This window comes from Argopecten irradians, chromosome 13, assembly GCF_041381155.1.
Source record: "Argopecten irradians isolate NY chromosome 13, Ai_NY, whole genome shotgun sequence".
In the NCBI taxonomy this organism is placed as follows: domain Eukaryota; kingdom Metazoa; phylum Mollusca; class Bivalvia; order Pectinida; family Pectinidae; genus Argopecten; species Argopecten irradians.
In genome coordinates this window covers 36,195,876-36,223,331 of record NC_091146.1, presented here as the reverse complement: position 1 = coordinate 36,223,331, position 27,456 = coordinate 36,195,876, and the positions used below count along the sequence as shown (strand labels likewise).

Here is a 27,456-nt window from a genome sequence, read left to right as displayed (position 1 = left end):
GATACCGTTTGGTAATCTAAATGATGAATTAATTTGCCAAAGTGGTGACATGTACACTACAATATTTTACGTTACATCACTTTGTTATCACCACCCGTCAACAATGCTTGGTACCGATATTTATAAGGAAGTATTGAAAAGATCTTATCAAAAAAATATTGTGAAAACCGAAGTTGCATAGGAATATAATTATAATTTTTGCACATAAAACAGTTTCTAGAAAAAAAGTCATTATAGTAGCCCATTATCACGTTATTGCCATTTTAAATTTTGTTCATTAGAAAAAACTGATATGGCATGCAAACTACCATTCTCAATACTCGAGGGGTTCCGATCACTTGCGATCTCTACACCCTGTATAGTGATCCCATTTGCTCTATATGGGTGTGAACTATTGCAATTGTCTAGAAAAAGTTTGACGAAATTTTATGCCAAAAAACTGAAAAAGTTCTTGATGTGAAAATTGATAGTTTTATTTGTAGTTTATGTCTTTGTCAAATAAAACAACACCTGACGTTACATAGACCAACAATTGTTTAGGCTTACTTCGTCGCATCGGTCATGAGTTACTCTAACCCCCAACTGTTTGTACAGTGGCACCATCTGGCGCGGATGATCTTTAAATCTTATCATCCAGAAGCCGTTAAAAGTATGTAAACAAGCTGTAAGATTACTGTTGGATACTCCATTTGATGCACCATCTTAGAAATGTTTAATAAAATGGCTACCAATGAGTATTTAAAACTCAAAAGAGGTCTTATAATGCTTTCATTATCTATGTAGTTCCAGTAAATCATTTTAATATGTTTACCAATACATTTACTAGACCAGCATCCAAACAACTAACATACTAACAGTACTGAAACATCGTTCTGCATTTTATTCTTAACACTCTCTGTTCAAGGAAGAAAAATTCGGAATAACTTACTTGTAGAAGTAAAACCGTTTTAATTCTTCCTTCACAAATATCAAACACAATATGATTGATATCTTCAGGAAGGCTGTTTAAATCGTCTTTTATAAAACTTTTTTTTATTTCTATTACTATTAGTATTGTACCTCCTAGGAAATTCTTTGTTCTGTATTGTTTGATTTTCGCTATGTTAGCGTATAGACAGACAAAAAAAGTGTTTACTAAATTAGCATTTATGTAAATTAGACTATGAGCCTTTTGCTGAAAACCATAAATGGTAAACAATCCATTTATTGTAACAGTTGCTTGTGTGATAATTTTATTTTATTTGTACTGAACGTTTTTAGATCAACAATTATGTCTTGTCTTAATAGCTGTAACAGTGATAATTCTGGCATTACAAACAAATGATCCTTTGGGAGATTAGATATGCTGAACAGGTAATTATTGTTACTTATTTAGGTGTGTTTTCGTCTGTAAGCTGTCCCTTAAAATGTTTGTGGTTTAAGTGTTAAGAGTTAAGAGTTACATGTAATGTACACGTACAGCAAAGGGTATACATGCGTGTATAATACATTTTAAGTAAGTATGTCACTGGAAAACCCCACTATCTCCGGATCCGTAGCTTAAGTCATACGGGTATATGGAAAACCCATGTACTCAGTGATCTGTGTAAAGTTGACCACGCCTACTTGTGTATAGACATTGACATACATTGTAGTTTAATTTTTATAGACTCTACTTTATAAGTATCATCTGTGTAGTTAAGCGTTATCGTGCGATATTTGTACTTTAAAATATTTCATCACGATTTTACTATCGTGTTACCTATAATGACAATACAACAAACCATATGTATACAAGCATGTACATTTACAACTTAAATGAATGATTTGAGAAGATGTGTCACGTGAACATTTATTAGCTGTTCCTATTTTTAAAGCAGTACGTCAGTGGAAATTTCCACTGTCCCCGTATCTTTAGTGGGTACAGCTACATGCAAGTCAGTTAGACGTACTTTACCTGTGTCGAAGAAAGGCCTTGTGGTCTTATAACAATTACCTGTCTGTGTAAAGTTACCTACATCTACCTGTGTATTTAAATCGAACCTGAGATCTCTACAACCTGTGAATAATGACTTTTGGTATCTAGCGTTAGATCTAAACTGACATTTTGAACGTCAAAGGTCAATGTTTTTAAACAATCTATAGCGTCCCCAAAACGTTTTCCGGATGTGTTGTGCCCGCTGGGCTGTGTATATAAATCGAACCTGAGATCTCTACAACCTGTGAATAATGACTTTTGGTAACACTTGATTGGATCAGCGTTAGATCTAAACTGACATTTTTATGAAACTGTAAGGTCACCAAAACGTGCTGTGTATATAAATCGAGCCTGAGATCTCTACAACCTGTGAATAATGACTTTTGGTAACACTTGATTGGATCAGCGTTAGATCTAAACTGACATTTTTATGAAACTGTAAGGTCACCAAAACGTGCTGTGTATATAAATCGAGCCTGAGATCTTTACAACTATGAATACTGACAATACATATATATATAGATGGTGCTTGATTGAAGCATCGACGTTAAGGTCTAACTAACCGAACATTTTAAAGACAACTGTGAGATCAACAAAATAGGTAAGTGACAATTATGCAATCACACAAAATACCAGTATTCAATATCAGAAACATACATACATAGAGAATGGAAACTCATTCTTTGTCTTTGTTGACAGACAGAGAGAGACATCCGGTTCCCTTAGCTAACTAATTTTAAGTGTATTATTTTATTGTATTATTTCTGCATTAATACAAATTTTAAACATTATATCATGGTTTGATATGACCAATTGTCACGCTTAATATGATTTTTGAAAGCATGAAAATCAGCATTTTTACCTGGTTTTTCGCAAATCAGACATTCAAAACCGGAAGTGCATTTTGTTTAATTAATAATCTAGTTAAAATATTATGTTTTCTTTCCAAAATCGTACTCAAACCATCTGAAAATTACTTAACTTTTTGTAACATATCAATTTTTTCTCCTGTATTTGACTATTAAATAGTATATCTAAACGGCCCTAAAGTACATACAGAGGAACATCTGCCGCTCGTAAAAATGGCGGAGTTGCCAATCTCTGTAATAGATATGTTTCTGTCAATACGCTATAGTATGTAACACCTTAATTGTCCTTTGAACGGATATTAGTTTCATAACGAGGAAATATAGCGAAGTTTTAAGACCTCTGAACCTAAAAGAAAGGAATAGAACGGGAGGTACAATATATGTAGGTCGAAATGAATAGAGGAAAACTTCTACATTGTATATGACCGCACGGAAGACGACACCAGCCTAAATCATTAATTTTTACTTATAACGAGCTTGTTCATTGGTTTCAACAAATACTTCATCAGGTCATAACGAAAAAACCGTGACAGTGGAGTAACAATTTCATTGGCAAAATAGTCCCAAAATGAATTTGGAATTTCGATTATCTTTTTTTAAATTAGTGAAATTGAATTTGATGCATTCATTTGAAAAATCTGAGTGTACTCTCACCATAAGCCGTTTTGCGATTTATTTAGTTTACACTTATATTTCTGTGTTTAATTTCCATAACATAAAAGATCTATTTAAAGGCCCGCTACCTTTCCGGAGCAAAACATAAATGTTTCTTAAAAGCATTAATAACACCAGAAAATATATACTTTTATACATTCATTTAAATATTTTTTTCATGTTATTTAGATATACACTGAGTGTACTCTCACCATAAACTGTATAGAGATTTATCTAGTGTACACTTATATTTTTGTGTTAAATCTCCATAACATAAGAGATCTATTTCAGTAAATCGTTAAATTGTTGTACAGAATCGGCATAAACGGGAGGGTGAAACGAGCACGACCTTTTGTTACATGTACATCCGAGGAGTTCCGAGTGCTCGTTACTGAGTTTCGGATTACATCTAGCACGCAAAAGCAGACGACCGAATTTGATTTCATCCGATGAACAGACATCAAATTTAAAACAGTAGTCTTTTTGTCAAACTGAGAAAATGAAGGTAAATGAAGTTGCTCTGGTAAATTTATAAGGTCTGAGCTATCACTGACAAGCAGTTTCAATCTATATTAATTAATAAGCAGTCACTGACTGAACACTGCAGTAAAATGTACTGTTCAACAAGCAGTTTCAAAGCTTGTATGGTGAAATATTAGCAGTTTTCAGTGACTGAAGTTCAAATTGGACTACTGAGAACTAGCCTACCTAATATTGCTAATAATTGCATATATTAGCATACTTTCTTTACATGTCACACGGTAATCCAATAATATTAGACGTCGATACATTAAGAAACTTCTGATGGGCAGTTAGACACGACGTAATGATCAAAAGTGTCTCGTCGTACTATAGGCTACCACTAACATTGTTGGAGTATTTGACATGGGTGGTCATTTCATGTAGGATCATTATGAATCCTTGGATAATCTATTTCTGCCGGACCCTACTGTCCACAGGGACCTGGCATGAATTTCTAAGCAACAGTATTTATATGTAAATTAATATGAATATATGAATAGCGGAGAGCCTATTTCGACGAAACTTTCTCTATTTCAGCTGCAATCTTCTGTATAACAGAAGGCTTTGTAGAAAAATACCAGTTTTGTTTGCTTTCGGCAGTTTGTCGTGCAAGGTACTCGTAGACAATTTCTCATCACCAATCAATGCAACCAGGATCAACATTTTCCATTTTTCAACAGGAAAGTACACTTCTTTGTGGAATCCTTTTATAGACTTCTGGTCTTCTCCTTTTACATCAAAGTATGCATTCTGCATTCCGGAATAAAGGACCCTTCCGTGGTAAGAGAATAGAGCATTGTTCCATCAATGTCCATCTGCCTTCCAATTATTTTTTTCTAATTAACAGGCAGCAATTTACGGGACGCGTAAGGACGCGTCCATTTCAGTTGGGACGCATCATTTTATAACTAGTTTTCGACCGTTAACGCGTCCCGATTTCAGTGGCGAAATCACACAATTTTTTGGGAGTTCTCAATCGAATGCACCCGAAAATTTGCAATCGAACGCACCCGAAAAATGGCGGCCTTTGACAGGTGAGCCGGCTGGCCGAGAACACAGGTAAACTAAGCGAGGTACGGACGCAAAACGCCAACAAGGCATGACAATAGACCTAAGAACTAAACACTTAATTTGATATTTGTTCCATTTATGTAAACACTTGTATGAAATTCTCCACTCATGTACTTAAATGTGTGGAAACAAATTACACATGTAGACCACAGGGGGTGTGGCATTTTCATTTGTGACCCGTTTTCAAGTGGAGTAGGGGCTGTCAGGCGCATCCGTGACTGTAGCCGTATCACTGCTGGTACCGGACGGCCGTGGTCGTACCGGAAGTCAGTTACTACACTATTTCGGTGCATTCGAATGGCGCGCTGTTGTTAATGTAATTAATACTATATAACACATATCAATTTTGCTTGCTGGCTGTTCCTATTTTAAGTCAGTACGTCACTGGAAAACCCAACTGTCTATAAATATAGCACACGTCACGTCTGTGTAAAGGAAAACCCATGTCTAACAAACAGGAAGCTGTATAGACCTCGAACCTCAGATATCCACAACCGGGGATTGAAGGCTCTTGGCGTCCTATATAGCTAGTGTTTGATTTCAACGATTAAAGGGCCACTACCTTTCCGAAACGTCTTTTAATTTTTAGCCCACCATCATCAGATGGTGGGCTATTCAAATCGCCTTTCGTCCGTGGTCCGTCGTCCGTCCGTCCGTCCTTCCGTCCGTCCGTCCTTCCGTCCGTCCGTCCGTCCGTCCGTTAACAATTCTTGTTACCGCTATTTCTCACAAAGTACTGAAGGAATCTTTCTCAAATTTCACATGTAGGTTCCCCTAGGGCCCTAGTTGTGCATATTGCATTTTGGGACCAATCGGTCAACAAGATGGCCGACTGGCGGCCATCTTGGATTTTGATAGTTAAAGTTTGTTACCGCTATTTCTCAGAAAGTTGTGAAGGGATCTTTCTCAAATTTCACATGTAGGTTCCCCTAGGGCCCTAGTTGTGCATATTGCATTTTGGGACCAATCTGTCAACAAGATGGCCGACTGGCGGCCATCTTGGATTTTGATAGTTTAAGTTTGTTACCGCTATTTCTCAGAAAGTTGTGAAGGGATCTTTCTCAAATTTCACATGTACGTTCCCCTAGGGCCCTAGTTGTGCATATTGCATTTTGGGACCAATCGGTCAACAAGATGGCCGACTGGCGGCCATCTTTGATTTTGATAGTTAAAGTTTGTTACCGCTATTTTTCAGAAAGTTGTGAAGGAATCTTTCTCAAATTTCACATGTAGGTTCCCCTAGGGCCCTAGTTGTGCATATTGCATTTTGGTACCAATCGGTCAACAAGATGGCCGACTGGCGGCCATCTTGGATTTTGATAGTTAAAGTTTGTTACCGCTATTTCTCAGAAAGTTGTGAAGGGATCTTTCTCAAATTTCACATGTAGGTTCCCCTAGGGCCCTAGTTGTGCATATTGCATTTTGGGACCAATCGGTCAACAAGATGGCCGACTGGCGGCCATCTTGGATTTTGATAGTTTAAGTTTGTTACCGCTATTTCTCAGAAAGTTGTGAAGGGATCTTTCTCAAATTTCACATGTAGGTTTCCCTAGGGCCCTAGTTGTGCATATTGCATTTTGGGACCAATCGGTCCACAAGATGGCCGACTGGCGGCCATCTTTGATTTTGATAGTTAAAGTTTGTTACCGCTATTTTTCAGAAAGTTGTGAAGGGATCTTTCTCAAATTTCACATGTAGGTTCCCCTAGGGCCCTAGTTGTGCATATTGCATTTTGGGACCAATCGGTCAACAAGATGGCCGACTGGCGGCCATCTTGGATTTTGATAGTTAAAGTTTGTTACCGCTATTTTTCAGAAAGCTGTGAAGGGATCTTTCTCAAATTTCACATGTAGGTTCCCCTAGGGCCTTAGTTGTGCATATTGCATTTTGGGACCATTCGGTCAACAAGATGGCCGACTGGCGGCCATCTTGGATTTTGATAGTTAAAGTTTGTTACCGCTATTTCCCAGAAAAGTACTGAAGGGATCTTTCTCAAATTTCACATGTAGGTTCCCCTAGGGCCCTAGTTGTGCATATTGCATTTTGGGACCAATCGGTCAACAAGATGGCCGACTGGCGGCCATCTTGGATTTTGATAGTTAAAGTTTGTTACCGCTATTTCTCAGAAAGCTGTGAAGGGATCTTTCTCAAATTTCACATGTACGTTCCCCTAGGGCCCTAGTTGTGCATATTGCATTTTGGGACCAATCTGTCAACAAGATGGCCGACTGGCGGCCATCTTGGATTTAGATAGTTTAAGTTTGTTACCGCTATTTCTCAGAAATTTGTACAGGAAGAGGTAGTCGCGCCATCTTGGAATGATGGATGAATTAGCTAAAGTTTTGTTGGGGTACACGCGCAGGGATTATCTCAGAAAACTGTGGAATGAAGGTAATAGAGTTAGTCTCTGCAGATGAGAGCGGAATTGCCCATTAGGGTGTATCCTGAATGTGCAGGTGGCGTCCTGAAGGGGTCTAGTATATTATGTGATCTACGCGTGGAAGATAGCGAGTGGCGCAGGTCGAGACTTAATCGGATCGTGCTTAGTGAGCAAGATGAGATATCCATCGACAGGTAGTCTACTGGGTTAGTATTGATCATCTTGTGAAGATATATATAGATAATTGAAGTGATGTTTCTGGCAATCAGATTGTCAGAAATACTCAGAAAGAGATGGAGCTCAGGGGGAGTGCAAACATATACTAGTGCCTAGATCATTCTTTGGTGGGCGCCAAGATCCCTCTGGATCTCTTGTTAAAATAGGAATGTAAAACGAGATCAATAATTTTGTAGAGTCGCAGAAGTTATTAACTATACGTTTACTAGCACACTTATCATCACCTTCAGAACTGTTTAAAAAGAATAAATAAAATGTTAATTTTCATAACGCGGGTCGTTTTATGTTTCCCGCGGTCGTCCTAAATGCCGCGCGGTAGTTGACTATCACTGCGCCAGATGGCAAAACAGCGAAATGAATCTCCACTGTTATCGTATATTAGACAGGAAATCTTATATATGTAATCATATGTTTGGTGTTGTAACCTCATCTTAAGCCATCGATATATATTTTCTTTTGTTATTAATGTTTTTAAGAAACCTTTAAATTTTGCTCCGGAAAGGTAGTGGGCCTTTAACAGAATAGGTAAGTGACATTAATATCATACTTCAATCCATTTGTATATTGCATCACTTGCCATTAAAATGAAGGTTTGTTTGTACCCCTGGGGTCGTAAGGTGGGGATAGGATAAATAAGAGGGACCCGGGGATGTGGAGGCTCTTGGTACCCATGCGGCCATAAGTGGAGGAGAAATAAGAGGCTTAAATAAAATCATTAACAAACCATTAAAAATACTATAACGCGAAGCAAAAATTTTTCCGGTGCGTCATTTCGCATATACAAGGCGTAAAAGTAATCTCCGTTCAAAAACATACCTTTAGAATTTTCAACTTTAAGGAATTCCCCTTTTTACCGGAAGTGACGTACTGTGAGCAACAGATTGCGTCTGTGACAACACGACTCTTGAAAACATTGCATTATAACTCGTCGCCGCTTTATATTTGAATTTATCTTTTTTACGTACGTATACAGTTTTTGTATGCCTAAGTTTTTTCCGGCAAATGTGATAAAAATGGCATGTTTTCGGCACAAAGGATGACGGTGCATTGTTGCAGCAGGCTGCAGCGGTCTCGGCACGGCCATAGGCCTACATGCACTTTGGATATTTTTTCACCTCGACATTTTTTCCCGATATCTCGGCACTTGTCGATATCTTTGTCGGTATAATGATAAAGATACATCATAAGCCTAATCTTTAATACCTCACTTATAAATCCTTGTTATATGAAATACTACAGTAGAAATCTAGATCTACTTTTAGTAACCCTTTTATAATTATTTACAGAATACGAACATAAATTGAAAAAAAATAAGATTGATTATAATTTTCGGCACTTGTTCATTTTGAGTTATCACAAATACATGTAAATACATGTACAAGAATATTTCTCTTTTCTTTTAAAATTCTAACCAACGATGTAGATCTAAATCTTATGTAATAAACACACGTGTTACGTGGTACAATTATAATGTACATTGTAGTTCAGACTTCCGAATGTGTCAATTTACGATATATTTATACATATAGATATTCATTAACAATCTTTATGCATGTTATCATTTTTCTTTCTCGTCGGTTAAGATCTGCAGTTATCTCATATCATACAATAATTAGTTAGAACGGCAAATTAAATCCTGAAAAGTAGCTGTCAGTGATTAATAGTTAAAGATGCATGGATGTAAATTATGCTGTCGACAGACTTTTGAAGCGTGTAGTAACTTACAAAATATCGACTTAATCCCGATCTCAAGTACTAGTTAATCTCTCTCCCCCACCCTCTCCCTCTCTCTCTTTCGCTCTCTTACTTATTTCCTATATCATTACAAGTTGTCAAGGAATTTTTTTCCATTTTTCATCTCTTGTTTTATATATTATAATGGTATCACACGAATACTAAGAGTACAAATCAAATTCTTAACCCAATGAATGGGAATAATCTCTATCTTTCTCCCTCTCTCTTACTAGTTTAATGTTCTTGGTGTTTTATGTGAATTCATACTATTTTGGTCCATCATCATGTAATCACGTGACTATTCATTTATGTATGTTTATATTTTCTAAATTTCAGTAGAAGTCACATATAAGTTGGAAAAACTTAATGACTTATCCTTTTGTCATTTTATGTCAATAAAATATGTTTAAACTAAACCATCATTGAAAAGTTTGAGCTTCTAATTTTACTTCAAGATAAAAAATATTAAACAAAAAATTGCATCCCGAAAAAATCCGTGGCACTATATGCAATGAAGTACTGATTACGTATCCACCAAAATCAAATTAATTTATTATTTGTGTTAATTAGATACATGTATAAACATATGCGATTAAACACCAATTATAGTTCAAATGATGAGTATCGTTTATACGGTGGTGGAGCAATAATAAATTGACTGTAATTTATTTTTCTGATATTCACAACTGGAATATTTGCAGCATATTGATAATCGTATCGCTATAAGTCTATAACAACATGATCAAAAGACGTTTGACACGAATACATGCATTTTTATGTAATAAATCTTGTACCGAAGTACATGTATTTGGTTTTAGCGGGAGGTCGTCCATCCTCGATATTCCAGGGGTTCCGATCACTTTCGATCTCTACACCCCTGGACTATCTCATAGTAAAACTGGAGGCAACAGAATAGAACAGGTAATTTAGTCATTTGATGTACATCAAAAGAGCCGTATAACGGCACACTGTGGTTGACTGTGTGGCTTTGATGTTAGGCGTCGATCTCTCTGTAGTCTTCAAAGGAAATCTTTGCTAGCCTGTGATTGGTCAAATGTTTCCCTCTGAGCTGCCTTCAATTTCATTATGAGATAGTCCAGGGGTGTAGAGATCGTAAGTGATCGGAACCCCTGGAATATCGAGGATGGAGGTCGCCGTACTCATGCGACGACAGAGGCCCCGCCCCCCGCCATAGCATTGGCTACTAGCCTCGATCTTCACATGTCAGTCAATTATAATTACCAACTGATTGACTCCGTGCTCCTGACGAATACACTCAGATTTATTTCTGTAACCAAACCGAAGTATATGATATGCAATGTGTCGCTATAAAGAAATCTTCAAGTATATTTGCAAAAACGTTAATTTACGTTCCGGGACTTGTATTTTGGCATAACCAGAACAAAATACCTATCGATGTAAAATTTACTTAATTTGATGTATACGCCGTAAACTCGCAATGAAAGGAGTAAATAATGAACAGCGAACTTTAAGTTGATTGCTGTAAAATCTTGCGGTATTGGAAATTAAAGCTCAGATATGTCATAGTCTGAGGCAAGTACATGTCGTCTCAGTAACAACTTACAAATGTACCTAGCTTAAGTCAACATTTTATGCAGGGAGAACGTGGTAAATTTTCTTGTACATATATGTTTGTGGTAAAAAACTGAAAAGTTAAGTGTATTGGGCCTTTGACATTGTCGAAATCAATTCTTTACGTTTGCAAATTGCAATTAATTGTAAAATCAGATTTCCTGGTATTGTATAATTTTTTAATATATTTCATGCATTTGACATATTTTCTAGTTGATTGTCACAGTTTTCGTTTTTAATTAAATTCCGTACGATCGTAGATAAAAATTGCAGATTCCATAATAATGGTATTATTTTCCGATGTCTATTTGATTTATATTTAATGTTACATGCATTTTTATCGCCAGCGGAACATGATATTGACGTCAATTTTTTGTTAAGCACTAACGACAGAATTTATGGAAAATTCGTTGAAAAAAGAACGTGAAATTCGACTGAAAATTAGTCTAAATGCATTAAGTATCTTATATATAATAGAAGTATCAATAATATACTAAAACGAACATTCTTAAAAGTGTGCAAAATAGCGATTTCCCCTCATAAAAAGCTATGTCCTCGTTCGCGGTACCGCCAGGTGGTCGCTCTCACTGCCTTGAATGTTGCTCATATGACGTCACAATACTAAGAACCCAAACCGGAAGTTGCGTTGATTGTTTTTCAAACAGGTGCAAATGGGCAAATTTCGATCTTGAATATCTCGAAGATTTCTGGATCGATTTTCATAATTATTTTTTTGTTTTTGTTGGATTAAATTTTTCTTTCAGAATAAATGAAGGAACATTTCCATTACACTACCTCTTTAAGTAAATCGTTAAAGGGCCACTACCTTTCCGAAACGGCTTTTAATTTTTAAGATAGGAATGTAAAACGAAATCGATAATTTTGTAGAGTCGTAGAAGTTATTAACTATACGTTTATTAGCACACTTATCATCACCTTCAGAACTGTTTAATTAGAATAAATAAAATGTTAATTTTCATAACGCGGGTCGTTTTATGTTTCCCGCCGTCGTCCTAAATGCCGCGCGGTAGTTGACTATCACTGCGCCAGACGGCAAAACAGCGAAATGAATCTCCACTGTTATCGTACATTAGACAGAAAATCTTGCATATGTTTGGTGTTGTAACCTTATCTTAAGTCATCGACATATATTTCCTTTTGTTATTAATGTTTTTAAGAAACCTTTAAATTTTGCTCCGGAAAGGTAGTGGGCCTTTAAATTGATGTACAGAATAAACGGGAGGGTGAAACGAGCACGGCCTTTGTTACATCAGTAGTACACTGCAGTAAAATGTATAAGCTTACAGTTTAACAAGCAGTTTCAAAGCTTGTAATGGTGAAATATTAGCAGTTTTCAGTGACTGAAATTCAAATTGGACTGCTGAGAACTAGCCTACCTAATATTGCTGATAATTGCTTATATAAGCATACTTTCTTTACATGTCACACGGTAATCCAATAATATTAGACGTCGATATTAAGAAACTTCTGATGGACAGTTAGACACGGCGTAATGATCAAAAGTGTCTCGTCGTACTATAGGCTACCGCTAACATTGTTGGAGTATTTGACATGGGTGGTCATTTCATGTAGGATCATTATTGAATCCTTGGATAATCTATTTCTGCCGGACACTACTGTCCACAGGGACCTGGCATGAATTTCTAAGCAGTATTTATATATAAATTAATATGAATATATGAATAGCGGAGAGCCTATTTCGACGAAACTTTCTCTATTTCAGCTGCAATCTTCTGCATAACAGAAGGCTTTGTAGAAAAAATACCAGTTTTGTTTGCTTTCGGCAGTTTGTCGTGCAAGGTAGGCTACTCGTAGACAATTTCTCATCACCAATCAATGCAACAGGAATTTAAACAGGAAAGTAAACTTCTTTGTGGAATCCTTTTATAGACTTCTGGTCTTCTCCTTTTACATCAAAGTATGCATTCTGCATTCCGGAATAAAGGATCCTTCCGTGGTAAGAGAATAGAGCATTGCTCCATCAATGCCCATCTACCTTCCAATTATTTTTTTTTTCTAATTGACAGGCAGTGATTTACGGGACGCGTTAGGACGCGTCCATTTCAGTTGGGACGCATCATTTTTTTAACTAGTTTGCGTCTGTGAACGCATCCCGATTTCAGTGGCGAAATCCCACAATTTTTGGGGACTTCTTAATCGAATGCACCCGAAAATTTGCAATCGAAGGCACCCGAGAAATGGCGACCTTGACAGGTGAGTCGGCTGGCCGAGAACACAGGTAAACTAACCGAGGTACGGACGCAAAACGCCAACAAGGCATGAAAATTGGATCATGAATGGCAATCAACAATTAACTAACACCTCAAGCAGCTGCACAATCAATATCTTGGGTCATATCAGTAGGTATTTTTGGCACATGACCGACTTTTCAGACTTTACCAACAATTCCAGTCGGCTTTCACACAAGAACAGAATACAACCATACCTGACAAAGGACCTTCACCACACCCAATTATGCCAGACATCCACATAACACAACAGGGCATACACAAACTACTGAACAATATAAACCCGCATAAAGCAACTGGCCCCGACAACATCCATGGCAGAATATTGAAAGAACTCAAAGACATCACAGCTCCAATCCTTACAAAAATATTTACATGCTCACTCACCACAGGAACACTTCCCCACGACTGGAAACACGCAAATGTCAATCCCATTTACAAAAAAGGCGACAAATACAATCCCGCAAACTACAGACCAATATCACTCACATGCATCACATGCAAATTAATGGAACATATAATCACCAGCGCCACCATGTCACATCTGGAAAACAACAACATACTTTACGACAAACAACACGGCTTTAGACCTTCCAGATCGTGCGAAACCCAACTGGCCACGTTCATACACGATATTGGATGTACCAATTTCAGAATATGTTTGATTTTTAATTTTTTATGCATGGTTCAAAACAGGGGCTCCCCACTTAATAAAAATATAGGCCGGGGCCAGGCTGCTCTTCTCCGGTCTGCTACCTCAGCCCCATCATTTGTACAATTTTGAATCCCCACCTTATAAGGATGCTACCATTGCATTATGGGTACTATCCCATGCTCAGTTTCAAAGAAGAAGTCGTTTATATGGAAATAGCCAAATTGACCCCTTTTGGCCCCGCCCCTCAGGCCACCGGGGAGGGTCAGCCCCATCATTTGTACAATTTTGAATCCCCACCCTACAAGGATTCTACCATTGCATTATGGGTACTATCCCATGCTCAGTTTCAAAGAAGAAGTCATTTATATGTAAATAGCCCAATTGACCCCTTTTGGCCCCGCCCCTCAGGCCCCTGGGGAGGGTCAGCCCCATCATTTGTACAATTTTGAATCCCCACCCTACAAGGCTTCTACCATTGCATTATGATTACTATCCCATGCTTTGTTTCAGAGAAGAAGTCGTTTATGTGAAAATAGCCAAATTGACCCCTTTTGTACCCTGCCTCTCAGGCCCTCGAGGGATCAGCCCCATCATTTGTACAATTTTGAATCCCCACCCTATAAGGATGCTACGATTGCATAATGAATGTTCTCCCATGCTCAGTTGCAGAGAAGAAATGGTTTATATAGAAATAGCCAAATTGACCCCTTTTGACCCCGCCCCTCAGGCTTTCGAGTGATCAGCCCCATCATTTGTACAATTTTGAATACCCACCCTACAAGGATACTATGTTTGCATTATGAGTGCTATCCCATGCATAGTTTCAGAGAAGTTGTTTATATTGAAATAGCCAAATTGCCCTCTTTTGACCCCGCCCCTCAGGCCCCCGGGGGGGTCAGCCCCATCATTTGTACAATTTTGAATCCCCACCTTATAAGGATGCTACCATTGCATTATGGGTACTATCCCATGCTCAGTTTCAGAGAAGAAGTCGTTTATATGGAAATAGCCAAATTGACTCCTTTTTGCCCCGCCCCTCAGGCTCCTGGGGGGTCAGCCCCATCATTTGTACAAATTTCAGTCAGCAACCCATAAGGATGCTACCAGTCAAATTTTGTTGAATTCAGACCAGCGGTTATGGAGAAGAAGTCGATTGTTGACGGACAGACGGACGGACGGACGACGGACGCCACGGTATGGCATAAGCTCACCTTGGTCCTTCGGACCAGGTGAGCTAAAAATTAAGGAACTTTGTTGCGGTTAATATGGTGTTATATCGTCCTTGTAGAATTTAAAAAATTAAAATGAGGGCATAGACAAACAGGCCCATGATTGATATTTATATGATTTACAGATATCGCAGTCCTAATCGTGTGTGATACAAACTCTACGGAGCTTATATTCATTGTTAACACATTCGACAATAACTAAAGTTCTTATATCTAGTGACATTAAGTCTATTAGACTCTGTTATTGCTGATATCTAAAGCAGGATGTCATAGTATATTTATATGCAAAGGGAGATAACTAGTAAGTTGTTGACCAGATCAAAGAAGATGAAATACTTAGAAGTTATTCATTTTAATTAATAACTAGTAATTTATCAAAGAAGATGAAATACTTACCAGAAGTTGTATATTTCACCAATATGGCCTTGAAAGAGCGCTTCATCAAATATGTTTTAGGCCAGCTGATATCTGAATACCGGTAATTTAGGCTTTTTAGGTCATCTGACCCAGATGACCTATAGTCGTCATGTTTCGTGCGCCGTGCGTTAACTTTTCACATTTTGAACTTCTTCTACCAGTGCGATTTAGCTGAAACTTAATATAATTCTGACATGGTCTCGACCAAGTATTGTTATTTTTCGGGTCGATCCAGAATCCAAGATGGCCACCACAGCCGCCATCTTGAAAACACATTTTGAACTTCTTCTCAAGTTCTACTGGTGCGATTTAGCTGAAACTTGCATGAAATGATCCTGACGAGGTCCCGACAAAGTGTTGTTATTTTTCGGGTATATCCAAAATCCAAGATGGCCACCACAGCCGCCATCATGAAAACACATTTTGAACTTCTTCTGAAGTTCTACCACTGCGATTTAGCTGAAACGTGCATGAAATGTTCCTGACATGGTCCCGACGAAGTGTTGTTATTTTTACAGACACAGTAACAGGTCTATACTACTTTGAGTTATTGGCAAGAAGTTGTTTAAATTCTATTTGACCTCTGTGATCTTGAATAACGGTCAAGGTCATTTATTTCAACATATTTGGTAGCCATTCATCTCAGTATGATGCAATTTAAAAATCTCTATGCCTTTAAGTTATTGACAAAAAGATTTCAGCCTATTATAACCCGTGACCTTGAAAGAAAGTCAATGTTGTTCATTAGTCATCTGACCTGAAGGATTAATATGAGCTATAGTCATCATGATACGTCCGTCGTCGTCTGCCGTGCGCCGTGCAGTAAACTTTTTATTCAACCGACTTTTTCTCAATAACCAAAAGGCCCAGGGTACTGATATTGGGCCTGTAGTATGCTGGAATGAATGACCTTGACCTTCATTCAAGATCACGAGGGGTAAAAAAGGCTGAAATCTTTAAATGACTTCTTCTCATTAACAAAAAGGCCCAGGGTACTGATATTGGGCCTGTAGCATGCTGGGATGAAATGCTACAAAGTTTGTTTAAATGAATGACCTTGACCTTCATTCAAGGTCACAGGGATCAAAATGGCTAAAATCTTTAAACAACTTTTTGTGAATAACTAAGAGACCTAGATACCTGATATTGGGCCTGTGACCTGCTGGGATGAAGGGCTACCAAGTTTGTTCAAATGAATGACCTTGACCTTCATTTAAGATCACAGGGGTCGAATAGGCTAAACTCATTAAACAACCCCTGTATGATAACTAAGACCCTGGGTAGTAATAGTTGACCTGTAGCATGCTTTGATAAAGGGCTATCAAGTTTGTTCAAATTAATGACCTTGATCTTCATTCAAGGTCACAGGGGTTAAAATATGTTACAATCGTTAAACATACAACTTACTGTGTATTTCAGTTCTACTACATATTAGATTAACAGTCAGATGACTGTTAAGGCCTATTGGGGCTCTTGTCATAGCATATTACAGTCACATTATCAGGTCTCTAGGCATCTTAGTCATAGACAAGAAGTTGTTTATAGATTTAAAGCTTTTGACCTCATGTTTAATGCTACCAAGTAACAATGATCCATATATGTGGTTGTCTAATGTAATTTACTTTAATTGTTTCAGATGTTGATGGTGTAAATAATATGCGTATGAAGTGCATTATGATGGAGAAGACAGACCATAGCTTGTTGATCATCTGTTAGACATTTTCCTCCGACTGTTTTCCTCCTCTGTTGTGTTTGTTGATTTAGAGTTCCTCCTATGTTACCTCCTGTACTACTGAGGTTATACAAATAACAGGTATGTAAAACCACTGATAGCATATACCGTATAATACATTTTAGTTACAGTGATAGCTAATAAAGCAACACAATTTTCGGCATGTATGAACTTACTGGAAAAAAACCGAAAACAGTAATTGCATGCTCAATCACTACAATTCTAGGTCACTACCATTACTCGGTCCAAACCACTGATACGTATATGGCTAATGAAGCAACACAATTATGTATTAACTGACATAGCCGATTCTCAGTTAATTTACCAATGAGTGGACACTACAAATGCGTGGTCACAACCAACGCTTCGACACTACTAATGCTCGGTCACTTCAAGTGCTCGGTCACTACTAATGATCGGTCACTACTAATGCTTGGTCACTACTAATGCTCGGTCACTACTTATGCTTGCCCACTACCAGTGATCGGTCACTACCAATGATCGGTCACTACCAATGCTCGGTCACAACCAGTGACTGGTCACTAATTAATACACGGTCACTACTAATGCTCGGTCACTTCCAATACTTGGTCACTACTAATAGTGGGTCACTACCAATGCTGGGTAACTACCAATGCTCGGTTACTACAAATGCTCTGTCACTGCTAATGATCGATCACTACCAATACACGGTGACTACCTGTTTGCGGTCACTGCCAATGCTCGGTCGCTACCCATGCTCGATCACTATCAAATCTCGGTCACTACAAATGAGTAGTCACTACTAATACTCGGTAAATATCAGTGCTTCATCACAACTAATGATCAGTCACTTTCATACACCAAAGGCACCAAGTCACAGTCAATTCCAATGCCTGGTTACTATCAATACTCAGTCACTACCAATGCTCTGTCATTACCAATGGGCAATTACTTCCAATACTCAGTCACTATATATACCAATGCTCGGTCACTACCAGTGCTCGGTCACTACTAATGCTCGGTCACTACCAATGTTCGGTCATTATTAATGCTCAGTCACTGCCAATGTTTGATCATTACCAGTGCACAGTCATTACCAATACTCGGTCACTACCAATGTTTGGTCACTATTAATTCTTGGTCACTACCAATCCTTGGTCACTACCAGTGCTCGATCACTACCAATGCTCGGTCACTACCAATGCTCAGTCACTACCAATGCTCAGTCACTACCAATGCTCAGTCACTACCAATGCTCGGTCACTTCCAATGCTCAGTCACTACCGATGCTTGGTCACTTCCGATGCTCGGTCTCTACAAATGCTCGATCACTACCGATGCTCGGTCGCTACTCATGCTCGGTCACTACCAATGCTTGGTCACTACCAATGCTCGGTGCCTACCAATGCTCTGTCACTACTAATGCTCGGACACTACTAATGTTCAAGCACTACCTCATATTTACAACTGACGTAAAACAGTTTGGATGAAGGGCTTTGTTGAATGTCACATTATTCAAACAATTATACTTCAGTATCTTCCGATATTCCGTAACTCGATATTTAAATTTGGTATAATAAAGTGTTTCGGTCAAAAAAAGTGTTGAACGTAATTCAAATCTACAAAATTCAATAAAATGTTTAAGCAATAAACTGAGGCCTGATACATGTGTTTGATCTTTAGCATGTACCAATCGTAGCCTATTTGTGCAAATAAATGAACTTAACCTTCAATGAAGGTCACGGGTATCAAACATATTAAAACTTTAAAAATAAATATTTATCCGGCATTTAAGAGACCTACAGACATGACACTTTGACTGACATGCTGGCAATTTTTTTTTTTTTTTTGATGATAGACTATCAAATAAGGAAAAATGTCCAGCTGACCTTTGAACAATACTGAAACTGAGACCAATATACCTGATGTTATATATATTATTGTAACATGTAATACTTAGATGTATTGACGTACTTGGTTCAATTTTACTTGCATGTTTACAGACAACAAGGGCAGTTTCGCGGTAATATTCTGTAACTATTCAAAACTTATTTTATCGGAAATGAAAAGACATGTCACCTAACAATCTCTAATCTAAAATGTTCTTCTTTATTTTTTCAGCTTTGATATACTGGAAGGCTGCACAGCTTTATAAAATGGCCAGCAGATACCCATCTCAAACCGAGACCACCAATTTTGCCCGTCTGTCTCGACTTGTGCTGGATGTCTGTAGCGATATCCTGCGAGATGTTCTGGCCACCCATATTCCTCTGCCCGGACTCCATGCCATTCTCAAAAGCCAAAAACATCATCTTAGACAGAAGCTTATAAGCCGCCAGTTGTCGATTCTGTACCCATCTGGCAACGTGTTTCCTAGTACCCTTAAAGATCTCGACTTTAGCCTCCTTTACAGCCTTGTCCGTAACATCCAGGGTATCAACATTTCACCTCATACAAAGGGGTGGGGTAAGGAACCAGACGCTACAGACCGGTCACTGGCGGCCAATATTGACAGGCTGAGGGTCCTAAGGAATGAGGCTTATGGACACCTACCAAAAGCATCTCTGTCCGATACAGACTTCCGTCGTATCTGGGACACCATCCGTCAGTGTGTCTCTGAAATAGAACAAGACGCGCTGTCGGGAGATACATATGTCAAAGAAGTAGACAAACTGTTGAATGTGACTATGGACCCAGACACAGAGAAGGAGTATATAGAGAAACTGAAAAAACAGCGGGATGAATTTGAGGCTGTTGTTGAGGGCCTGACAGGTAAGTTTGTACAGTAAGATAAAATACTATAGAAAAGCATGAAAGTAGGTAACGATTAATTCTGCGATTAAACTCCAAGGTGATCAGCACTTACTTATAAATTATGAATAGATATTAATGAAACTTGGCGCTACTAGTTGATCTTCTTCATCAATCAAGGGGAGATCAATCTGTATGTTCTCGTTACCGGTCTGCTGACATAACTATTGCAGTTTCAATATATGGTAACGGGATCCGGATCCGGTTGTTTTGTATCTACTTCAGGAAAAATCGTACTCAAAAAAGGATAAAGGTACATACATTAGGCTACCAGAAACTGTTGGTGAGGTTTATAGGCAGCCATCTTGGATTTTGATAGCTGAAGATTATAATCGCTATTTATGAGAAAGAAATCTGAAGGGATCTGTCTCAAATATCATTGATAGTGGCTCCACTTTGGTCGACAGACGGATATCATAGCTTAGATGTGTTACCTTAAATAATTCTTGGAAAGTTAATATTAAAGAAATATTTATGCAATCAAGTCCTGTTTATTACCTTATTGTAAGCTAACCTGGCCCCAAGGACCAAGTGAGCTTATGCGATACCATGGCGTCCGGCGTCCGTCCGTCAACAATCAAATTCTTCTTCATAACCACAGGTCTGAATTTAATAAAAACAAATTCTAGTGTCATACTTATGGGGTAGTGATACAAAATTATACCAATGGTCGGGCAGACGACGGAGGAAGGATGCCATGATATCGCATAAGCTCACCTTTGTCCTTGGACCAAGTGAATTAATACGATACCATGGCGTCCTTCATCCGTCGTCTGTCCCTCTGTCAACAATCTAATTCTTCTTCATAACCACAGGTCGCAATTTATGGGTTAGTGATACAAAATTGTACAAATGGTGGGGCTGATCCTCTGGGGGCTTGAAGGGCGGGCCAAAAAGGTTTAATTTTGATATTTTCATATAAACGTCTTCTTTTCCTAAACTAAACAATAAATAGCACTTCTATTGCCTTGGTAGCATTCCTGGACACTTGAAGAACGGGGACAAATGTGGTCAGTATGGCTAAACATTAGATAATCATTTAAAACCATAAAGAAAAATTAATGATGTCTTTTTTTAATTTGGTACATGTAGCCGAACAGAAATCTATGTCAGCCAGGCAGGATACCATGGAAACTGAACAGAAATCTATGTCAGTCAGGCAGGATACCATGGAAACCGAACAGAAATCTATGTCAGCCAGGCAGGATACCATGGAAACCGAACAGAAATCTATGTCAGCCAGGCAGGATACCATGGAAATCGAACAGAAATCGATGACAGCCAGGCAGGATACCATGGACATCGAACAGAAATCGATGACAGCCAGACTGGATACTGTGGAAAATCAGCAGAAAACAATGACAGCAAATCAAGAGTCCAAGACGAAAGGTAAAAACCATAACTCAAATTACATATTGAACAATAAAAATTGGACACAAAAGTCAATGTAGTTATTGAACCGTTAGCTGTCTGCTGACAGTATATTGAACATAACTTTTTGACATTTGTTCTAGGTATACAGGCAGTAATAAATGATGTTTTTACGGCTTTTACTCATTAATTACGAAAAGTATTTGTCTCAAATTTCATATGTAGTCTTTCGTTGGATTCATTGTAGAATTAATAATAAACCAGCATGGTTGATAGGCAGTCATTTTGAATTTAGACATTTAAACTTTGTAATCATTACTGAATTATCATGTACTGAAGTGATATTCTTCATCTACAACTTTGTAGGGCCTTCATGGTCCTTCATTTTAGAAAAAGTGGCAATGGAAGTGTATTGTTGCTATGCAGAATTGATGTGGAGTTTCAGTTTACATCTAAGTGTATTCATTTTTTCTTAAGAAAAGGACTAGAAGAAAAAATCACATAGCCTTCTTTACATCGAATGACATAGAATGTTTTGCAACTAAAATATATATTAAATTTATTATTTTTTTTACAGAAATCCATCCCGACCTTAAACCAATGATAGGTGAGTCATCACAACTAGGCATTGTATCGTTGTAGGGTGTGATATACACTGTTAACAACATAATTATATCCACTACCCAGACTTTTATAGTAATACACACGTCCTTGTCTCAACAATAAGTTCTGTATAATGTATGTTAATCTGATCAATAGTAATTGGGTAGTGTAGTGGTCATTCGACTTTCACCTAGCCGGCGGGGTCTATCTCCTGTATGGACGTGAAAAGCCGCATTACCTGTCTGATCAGGTGGTCAATCTGTTCCTTAATCTTCTCACTCTTACACGTCTTGCACACTTGAACAGAGCCATAAAAAGAAGATTTCGCAATCGATGTAATTAACAAAGTTAATAGTTAATCTAGTCAAAACTTGAACCATCCTCGATATTCCAGGGGTTGCTATCAATATCGATATATATCCACCCCTGGACTTTGTCAAAGAAAAACTGAAGACTATGTGTTACAACAGATGCGCTGGTAGTTTGATCCTTTAATGTACAAAATGTATGTCAAAAGAATCAAATAACGATACTCTGTGAAGTTTGGTATTGCTCTCTGCAAAGGAAATATATGCATACATAATTTGGTCATGTTTTTCCTAGACCGTCTTCAGTTCTTGACATAGTCCAGGGGAGGTCATTAAGACAGTGGTAGTAATAATATTATATATAATGGAATATTGAAAATATACGTATGATAAACAAAAGCAACTGTTTTCTATTTTATACAGAAACAACTATGAACAGGATCAGAATGGAAAAAGAAAAGAAATTTCTAGAAACCAAAGCCTTCCATGATGCTCAAGACAAGCTCCGAATGAACAGAGTTTTAGTGATCAAGGGGAACACGGGGGATGGGAAAACGTCTACCGCATTCCAACTTTTGAATTGGCTATTGGAGGAGGAGCAGTGCAGAAAACCACTTCAGCTTCATGAAATTAAGGATTTGAAGTTACTGGCTCCAAATTCTAATCTTGTTTGTATAATTGATGACATATTTGGACAGAAAGATATTAGTAAATCAGATGAGGGAGAGTGGAACAAAAGGCTGAAGCATGTAGAAACACTTTTTGTTGATAAACAAAACCAGACAAATATCTTACTTATTACTATTCGAAATGAAATATTTAATGCTTTGACAGAACAGTCTCTAGAGACAGTTTTTACAGAAGAAAATATTGTAGATCTGAGCTCAGATAAGTACCAGATAAAAGAAGAAAAACAACAACTATTAGCAATTTACACACCAAAAATCTTTTCATGGGATGAGAAAGAGATAACAAAAATTCTAGGTTGTAAATTGCATATTGGATTCCCACAATGTTGCCACCTTTTCTGCAAGTCTGTTGAACTGCAGAAAAGGAGGACTGACTTTTTTGAAAACCCAATTAAATTTTTCATAGATGCCCTGTCAAAATTACCAGAATGTTCTGCCATTCTGTTTCTCTTCCTCAATAATGGGGAAATAAAAGTAAATGATTTAGACCCAAATGGGGACAAAGTAAACAAAATATTGTTAGAACAAGCATTTAGGATTAAACTGGTTCAATGTGAAGATAGGACAAAAAGGGAGTATGAGGAGAAAGTAGATTTTGTAAGAGAGAGTTTAGATAAGCTATTAGGATTTTTGGTAAGGAAGGTTAAATATTGGTCTGGTGAGGAAGTGTACAGATTTGATCATGATTCTATAACTGTCACAGTAGCTCTGTTGTATGGAAAGAAAACACCTGTTGGCTTCATAAAACATTGTCCAAGGAAAGCTCTCAGTTATGTAACAACTGTAAAAACATCTACAGACATGGTTGTCATATCATCTGGTCATTACAATGATTTGTGTGAACGTTTGCTCCATGAGTTTGAGAGTGTGGAGAGGTATGATACTGTGATTGGCTCTCTAGATGTGTGGAAAGATCCTGTATTTGTTGAGATATTTGACAAGTATTTGAATGAGAAAAAGGTTAATAAAGTTAACATATTGAATAAAGCATGTTTGTCTGGATCAGTTCAATTAGCTTTGTATCTATTGAAAAATGGTGTGAAACCTGACAAACACACATATTGGTGGAGATTGATTACAAGAGGTCGAGGGTTTGGTGAGGGAGATCTAGATATACTCAAGGAAATTGTTGTTTACTTGAATGATGAGATGAAACAGAAATTGTTAAATAAAGCATGTGAGTCTGGATCATCAGAGTGTGTTATGTATCTGCTCAGTGTCGGGGCCAAACCTGACAAGGACACAGATTGGTGGAGATTGATTACAAGAGGTCGAGGGTTTGGTGAGGGAGATCTAGATATACTCAAGGAAATTGTTGTTTACTTGAATGATGAGATGAAACAGAAATTGTTAAATAAAGCATGTAGGTCTGGATCATCAGAGTGTGGTATGTATCTGCTCAGTGTCGGGGCCAAACCTGACGAGGACACAGATTGGTGGAGATTGATTACAAGAGGTCGAGGGTTTGGTGAGGGAGATCTAGATATACTCAAGGAAATTGTTGTTTACTTGAATGATGAGATGAAACAGAAATTGTTAAATAAAGCATGTGAGTCTGGATCATCAGAGTGTGTTATGTATCTGCTCAGTGTCGGGGCCAAACCTGACGAGGACACAATGTTACATGTGGTGAGGGAGGGAGTATGGACCTGTACAATACAGTACGACAGTATGGTGTCACTCCTACAGGGAGGGATGAGTTAGGTAGGAATGTCCTACATGTGGCGTGTGAGTTACAGAGAGAATCTATAGTAGCAGACTTGTGTAAAGATTACCCTCACCTCGTACATGGTACTGATAGGTGGGGACAAACACCGCTCCATTGGCGGCGGAGACAGGAAACTGTTCTATGTTCCAGACAGTAGAAAAAACTGTACTTAAATGTTTGTGTAGACACCAATGTCTGAGAGTAGACGGTTCTTTGGTACATATAGATTGTGAGTGTAGTCAGTACATGTGTAAGTTAGTGGACCGTGACGGGGGAGACTGTGTTACATGTGAGTTGTGAGTGAGGGACAAAAGGCTTTGTCTGTGTATATTTGTAGGTCTTACCCCGCCATGACGGCGTGTAGAGATAGGGACGGCCGTCATTGTCTACATTATATAGCTAGATATACAACAGATGTAGACATGTTTATTGAGTGTGAGAGATGTGTAAGGAAACACATGGAAACATTAAAACAGAATTACGACATTAAAACTATACTGGACGGGGAGGGGAAATCTGTTTTAGACTGGGCGAAGGAAAGGACGAGATGGGAGAGGAGGAACCCTTTGTATGACCATCTTCTGGGAGTGTTTTCTGAATAAATATGATATCATTCACACTAGTAAGTATACACAAATAATCATCACAAATCATATTAAACAATTATATATACATAAACAAACAAAATAAAGTATTTTCCAGGGGACAATCGATCCATTGTCGAGTTTTGGTCCCGATTTTACCGAACGACTTCGAGTTGGGCCTCTAGGGGTGTCCTCGACGACGTCCGAGTGTACACACGGGTCCGTTCGATAGGCACGTTTGTTCATAGCTGAATATTTTAAATAAAATTGAATATATTTTTTCTCCTACAATTATTCAAATTTTATGTTTATAGCAGTAATTAGAAAATTAAAAAAAAACCTAAAAAACACGACGATTTGACAATTTAGCAGAGCTGTTTGGGTTTTATTTCTTTTGTTTCCTGTAGAGATGAAAACATGTATTTCACTTTGGATAAAAATAAATTAAATTAAAATATATTAAAAAATTAAAGGCGATGTTTAAGCAATTCATTAACTATTTAAATGATTTATAAATCTCTCTTTTTTTTATTTATTTATCTTATTTTATCTTATTTATCTTTATTTTCTCTTTATTTTATCTTGTCTTGTCTTGGCGGCATAAAAAAAATTGGGAGAAAATTCACAAATTTATAATCAGTCATTTTTTTCTCGAACAAGAATTTCTGGGTTTTTTTCTGTTATTATTTTATCTTCTGTCTGTAACTCGAGGATACCGTGTCGTGATTAGATTTCTTGTGGTACAAGGGAGGTAACTCGTATAAATTCTAACACCATTATATGGTAAGTCAACTTACGTCCGGTCATTATGACGGCGGCGGCCCCTAAATACATTTGAAAATGTATAGGTCTGCGTTTTACATGTATATTATTGTAATATCTCTATTGACATTGTAAACAAGATTTCCCTCGATAGATATATCTGAACCAAATACATCTATACGCTATCTTTGTCATTTTTTGATCAGCTGAAACCTATATGAAATCATCCTCAAATTGCTTTGTATGAGTGCTAGATTTAAAAGAAATATTATTATTGCTGCAACTTAAAGCTCTGGCTTTCTGACTTGCTAGTCTGACGCTTGTGATCAACTGTTCTAGCTATAGAAAAAGTTTTTTATCCGAGCGGTATGCATCCTCGATACTCCAGGGGTTCCGATCACTTATCATCTCTAGAGATCGTAAGTGATAGGAAGCCCTGGAGTGTCGAGGATGAGCAGTATGTCATATTTTTGTCTGACATTATATATTCCTTATTTACGTTTATGCCAATTCCAAACAAACAATTTATATTTAAAGCAATGAAAGAAAATGTCATAAGCACGTGCTATGTAAATGTATATAAATATTCGATTTTAATTCTGTAGTTTGTTTTTAAAAAATGTTGTTAATTTGATGATATGTAATCAAAATAAACATTCATAATGTCATCTTCCGTTGTGTACTTTTTTGAGAATATATATATGATCTTAAAGATGTTCCACCGCTGACAGGAAGTATTTTTTCTCAATAAAAAACAGGAGCAGAATTAGTATTTTTTCTTCAATTACAAAAGTTACTTTCTTTACACCATTACCATCTTTGAAAAGTCTGAGCTTCTAATTTTACTTCAAGATAAAAAAAAACTGAAAGAAAATTGCGCCTCGAAAAAAAATGTGGCATTATGTCCTATATGGAATGGAATACTGATCACGCATGCACCAAAAGCAAAATGAAATATTTTATATTATTTTTGATTAGACCATCCTCGATACTTCAGGGGTTCGATCACTTACGATCTCTACACCCCTGGACTATCTCATAGTAAAACTGGAGGCAACTGAACAGAACAGGTAATTGAGTCGTTTGATGTACATCAAAAGAGCGGTATAACGGTACACTGTGGTTGACTGTGTGGCTTTGAAGTTGGGCGTAGCTCTCTCTGTAGTCTTCAAAGGAAATCTTTGCTGGTCTGTGATTGGTCAAATGTTTTCCGCTGAGCTGCCTTCAATTTCGCTATGAGATAGTTCAGGGGTGTAGAGATCGTAAGTGATCGGAACCCTTGGAGTATCGAGGATGTAATTAGACATACATATACATC

At 37.6% G+C, this 27,456-nt stretch overlaps 1 pseudogene; it reads left to right on the top strand.

Annotated features, from left to right (window-relative positions):
* The first annotated feature begins 2,121 nt into the window (after positions 1-2,121).
* On the top strand, positions 2,122-26,806 carry LOC138305512 (uncharacterized; annotated as a pseudogene).
* Positions 26,807-27,456: the final 650 nt, after the last annotated feature.